We start from the raw sequence: 6000 nt of genomic DNA, 5'->3' as shown, positions 1-6000 counted from the left end.
GAGACTCAACCGCTGCCCTCACACCGACCACCCCTCCCCCTCCCCCATACCCCCCCCAACCAATCACAACTGCCAGTTATACAGGAGGAATGATGTAAGTGCGAGGAGAATGATAACATTCCAGCAACATCTGCAGACCATCCCGTCTTTTTATTAAAGGAGTTGTAAAATCTCCGAGGTTTTTCCCCTCAATGTATTCTATGCATTAAAGGATATGTAAAGGTTTTTTTTTAAAATAAACATACTTACCTCCTCTGTATAAGGGTTTTGCACAGAGTGGCCCCGATCCTCCTCTTCTTGGAGTCCCTCGGCAGCACTCCTTGCTCCTGCTCTTCTCGAGTGCCCCGTAGGAGAGTCGCTCCCCCTCGGGGGGAGGGGGGGGCACTTGTTGCGGGGGCGCTCCCGTAAAAGTTTTTTTTTAAAATAACAAACATGTCATACCTGCTCAGTGCAGTTGGTTTTGCGCAGAGTGGCCCCAATCTTCTTCTTCCGGGGTCCTCCAGTGGCGCTCCTGGCTCCTCCTCTTCATCAGGTGCCCCCCCATGAAGAGCCACTTTCCATGGGGGGGCACTCTTGCGGGTGCGCTCCCCATGTCCTTCTGCTGTGTCTATTCACACAGAGAGCAGGACTCGGCCCCCCACCACCCCCCGGGTTCAGGTAAGTAAAAGGGGGCCTCAGGGCAGGGGGGCAACTGCAGCACAGGAGGTTTTTCTCCTGAATGCATAGAAAGTATTAAAGGCGGTTGTAAACCCTTCTTTTATTTTTAAATAACAAACATGTCATACTTACCTCCACCGTGCAGTTCATATTATATAAATATTATATTATAAGTATTTTATATATATATATATATATATATATATATATATATATATTGTGACAGAGCGAGGCTCTGTCCCTGTGAAATTGGAGGAAAGAGGGATCTCCAACCCTGTGTCCAGGTCTTGATGATAACGAGCAGGGTGTGTGCCCAGCTGCACACAGGCCATATAATGAAGGGCTGTTGGGGAAGGATGGTGGTGTGTGAGCAGCTTGCTGCTGCTGCTTGAAGCTGTGCATGTCCAAAGCTGTGTGTTGAAGGGCTTGAAGCTGTGTGCGTCCAAGGAGCCCAAAGCTGTGTGTTGAAGGGTTGGAAGCTGTGTGCGTCCGAGCAGTTTGTTGGACGGGACAAGTACCTATAGCAGCACTACTGCTGAAGAGTAGCCAGGTGGGCTAACATTTTCGTTTGGAGTTTTGTGTATTTAATTTAAGCTTGGACCCCTGCGTGGGATTTCTGGATGGACTAATATTTTGTTTTTCTTATAACAAACGTGGGCTACCAGGCCCTTAACCATACACGCCTGCCTGATGTGGACTAAAAAATGCATCTACCAATTGAGCTAAACGCCCCAATATCACAAGTGGTGGAGAATGCGGGCATGTAGACGGTGGAATCTGGGTCCTTGCTCCATGGTGAGTCACATCAGGAACTACTGCTAGCTGTGTGTGGCAGCCAGGCGAACAGCATTGCGTATACGTTTATTTGATGGACTGTGTTGCATGCGGGTTGTGTACCTATGAAACATCAGATTTTTTTTTCTTTCTCTGCTGAGAACTGTTACAAGCTGCTGTGTGCATGTGATTGCAAGGATGAGGCAGTCAAAAAGCAAGAAGTTCATGTTTAATCAAGTTAAAGAGGAAGTGAGCTCAGCATGGCCTGAGAAGATGTCTCCACCTTGTAGGGCCAGTCAAAAGGGGCCAGTGATTTGTGAGACAGTGAATGAATGGTTCAAGCGGAATCGCAAAGAGTGGGGTGCACTGCAAGGGGCTGAGATCTTGGCCTCTGACTATGTGCAACCCATGCTGCCTACAGAGGAGGTGGGAGACTTCCTTGTAAAATTTGAAAAAGTTGCTGTAAAGAGAAAATGGCCTAGGGACCGGTGGCCAAAACTGCTGCAAACCTTATTGCGGATAGAGTTCCGGTCGGTTTACCATTTGATGGATGGGGACCAGGATGACTACAGCAAGTTTAAAGAGGAAATCCTTCTTAGAGGAGAGTTCCATCGTATCATGGGCCGCCAGCAATGCTCCAGGATGGGAGAAGTGTCGCCGGAAGTCCTAGGATTTGGAAATCCAGAGAAACGTAACGTTTTCTGTCATGGCCGCTTAGGCAAAGGGGTCAGTCCAGAAAGGAGAGTACATCAGCCTGAATCCTGCATGAGGTATAGCCAACCAGCTTTGGAGCGCAAGTCTGCAGTTACCCCTAGCAACAAGGATCTTGTGTTACCTACAGGGGGTGTCAGTGGGTCCAGAAAGGCTGCAGTTTTGCTCCATGGCCACATGGGGGAGTCAGCCTATGGAGACACCACACCAGTGGGGCAATGCACTCAAGTGAAGGCTATGACATCAGCTGCAGGAACTGGTAAGACTGTTTCAGTTTGTGATGCTGAACCCAGTGAAGTGGGAGTATGTCCAGTGGGGAGATCCGCAGTACAAATGGACATAGACTTGCTGCAGTGTGCTACCCAGAGCAGTGGGGAGGCGCAGCGTAAAGCCCAACTAGACACAGGGCTAAAGACTGAAAAGGACATGGGGACTCTGTATATGCCTGCTATGATCCAGCAGATGGCTGGGAAAATTGAGCTAGGGGTGACCAAAACAGTGCTGGTACCATGTTCCCTAGTGACAGCTGCTGCAGGGTTGCCCAGGGAAACTTCCAAGGAGCTTGCAGTGATGGAGCAGAGAGTTTCCCAGGTCAGCTATGGAGCTGCCCAAATAGGCAAAAGTGCCCCTTTACAGAGAGCGGGTGCTGTGAAGAGTTTCTCAGAGGTTATGGTGGCTCATAGACAACCCACAAAAGCAGTAGCTATGTCAACACATAATGAGAATATTGATGGTCATGCTGACAATAGTGTTGGCCAATGTGATGTGATTGGTGATTATAATGCTGAAAAATGGGTTTCCTGTAATGTTACGACTGAGCCACACAGTGAGAGAGTGTGGGCGCAGCCCCACAACCCTACGTGTAGCCCAGTGGGCAAGGGGTTAATTCAGCCTGCAAAAGCTGAGTGTACAAAGCTGGATGTGTCTGTAGTGCCACCAGAAAAAGGTGTTCAAAATGGTGTACTGCACCAAGCTTTAGGTGAAGCATCACCCCAATGCAACGTTGATAAAAGTGTGGTGTTACAAAATGATGTATATAGAAGTGAGGAATGTACAGTTGAAGCTAATGAATCCCAGGGTTCTGTGCGGCTTTCTATAGCAGGTGATGCAACGCTGTGGAACGCCCATGGTGGAACCACAATGGACTGGGACAGCTGGGCCAAACAATTGCTAGCCATGCTGGGTAAGGCTAACTTAAGTAACAAGGGTGTGGACACAACTGCTATGCCAGACAGGGGGATCGCAGAGCCGCCGGTGGTTGAGGGCGTCTTGGCCCCTGCAAAGGTTGCTGCCCTCCCCTCTGAAGAAACAGTTCAGGGCACTGGCATCGCAGATGTGTTGTCCACAGCTCCACAGCTAAATGATATTGAGTATCAAAGTGATAGTGTGACTTGTAATGACCTGCAGAGGCTCACCAACACTGGTGCAGAAGGGATAAGTGTGAGACATGTGTCTGACAGCTCTCCAGGGGAGCAACAGGCCGTGATGATGAGTACCTCCAAGGAGGATGAGGTCTCTTCAAATGTCTCACCCTCTCAACCTGCAGTCGCTGAGCCCCTCCATGTCTTGGACAGGGTAGAAGACTCTAGAAAGTTCTGGTGTTTAGACATGGGATGTTTAGAGATGACAGAAACCTTACTGGAAATGCTAGAGTTGGTAAAGATGAACTTACTGTATACTTGGGTATCTCCACCGCAGTTGGACCAGGTGGTTCTGCGTAGCACCAATGGGTGGAGCCAGGTGGTACAGGCAGTGCTGGGAAACCATGACCAACAGTGGAATTGGTAGGACCAATGGTTACCCATTTGGCACAGGATCTCCAGATTCTCTGTGAGCATACTTCTAGTTATGGATTGGTATGGAAGGCACGCGAGAGAACTGCTTGAGATATCAGAGGTCTCTCCGTCTGATGCGGTGACTAGAAACATCTCTGCTGGTGTGGTCCGAGGTGCGGCGGAGCAGTGGTCAGTAGAGGGCGCAGATACTGCCTTACCCGCTAGGCCTCATGAGAAGGAACGGCCCAGAATGGATATTTGTAAGTTGAAAGGAGGGCTCAAGGAAGGCAGAGTTCCCCCAAGAAAAGTGAATAAGCCCAGGGACCCCAAAAGAAGAGGAAGGCTGAGTATAGGACAATATAGGAACCTGTTAAGATCCAGGGGGGAATGTTCCTGGAAGCGCACCCGGAAAAAAGGTTGGGCCTACGTGGCTGACAGCCAGCACAGAGGTGTCCCAACCATCATGATGGGTGCTGGTGTTCCTCCCTCCGGATCGAAACAAAGGGGGGGGGATATGTGACAGAGCGAGGCTCTGTCCCTGTAAAATTGGAGGAAAGAGGGATCTCCAGCCCTCTGTCCAGGTCTTGGTGATAACGAGCAGGGTGTGTGCCCAGCTGCACACAGGCCATATAATGAAGGGCTGTTGGGGAAGGATGGGGGTGTGTGAGCAGCTTGCTGCTGCTGCTTGAAGCTGTGCATGTCCAAAGCTGTGTATTGAAGGGTTTGAAGCTGTGTGCGTCCCAGCAGTTTGTTGGACGGGGCAAGTACTTATAGCAGCACTACTGCTGAAGAGTAGCCAGGTGGGCAAGCATTTTCATTTGGAGTTTTGTGTATTTAATTTAAGCTTGGACCCCTGCATGGGAATTCTGGATGGACTAATATTTTGTTTTTCTTATAACAAACGTGGGCTACCAGGCCCTTAACCATACACGCCTGCCTGATGTGGACTAAAAAATGCATCTACCAATTGAGCTAAACACCCCAATATCACTATATATATATAATTTGTTTATTTATACATTTTTTTTATTTATATTTATTTTGACTCTGTCATTTAAAAAGAATAAATAAATTTGGGTGACTTTTATACCTATTACAAGGAATGTAAACATCTCTTAATATCACTCTTGGTATCGTTGGAATGAATAGTGCCCCATCGTTGGTATCATTGGAATGAATAGTGCCCCATCGTTGGTATCATTGGAATGAATAGTGCCCCATCGTTGGTATCATTGGAATGAATAGTGCCCCATCGTTGGTATCATTGGAATGAATAGTGCCCCATCGTTGATATCATTGAAATGAATAGTGCCCCATCGTTGGTATCATTGGCATGAATAGTGCCCCATCGTTGGTATAATTGGAATGAATAGTGCCCCATCGTTGGTATCATTGGAATGAATAGTGCCCCATAGTTGGTATCATTGGAATGATTAGTGCCCCATCGTTGGTATCATTGGAATGAATAGTGCCCCATCGTTGGTATCATTGGAATGAATAGTGCCCCATCGTTGGTATCATTGAAATGAATAGTGCCCCATCGTTGGTATCATTGGAATGAATAGTGCCCCATCGTTGGTATCATTGGCATGAATAGTGCCCCATCGTTGGTATCATTGAAATGAATAGTGCCCCATTATTGGTGTCAGTGGGAGAAATAGTGTCCCATCATTGGTGTCAGTGGGAGGAATGGAGTGCCATTGTTGGTGCCAGTTGGCAGAATAGTCTCTCAATCAGTGGGATGAATAGTGTCTCAAGGGGACGGATAAAGGCAAGCAAAAGACCACATCTGGCCCCAGGGCCAAAGTTTGCAGACCACTGGTCTAGATGATGCTGGACGTCCTCCAGCCAGGAAATGAGGGGCTCTATCTGACTTGCTGCAGCTTCTAATGCACATGGTGAGAAGCTCACAGTGTGCGGAGAAATCAGAGTAAGCCGTTTCAGAACAGGAATACTGGAAGAAAGACACAAGATTCAAAGAATACACAATTCTTGTACAGTATTTAGACAATATTTGTTTACTCTGGAGTTCATCTTTAATCTGGAATCCTAATTAGTGGCGGTGTTCCCCAGCTTTCCAGGC

This window comes from Lithobates pipiens, unplaced genomic scaffold (assembly GCF_037356315.1).
Source record: "Lithobates pipiens isolate NorthernLeopardFrog02 unplaced genomic scaffold, aLitPip1_a1.2 Scaffold_16, whole genome shotgun sequence".
NCBI classification, from domain to species: domain Eukaryota; kingdom Metazoa; phylum Chordata; class Amphibia; order Anura; family Ranidae; genus Lithobates; species Lithobates pipiens.
This window is presented reverse-complemented; position numbering follows the sequence as displayed.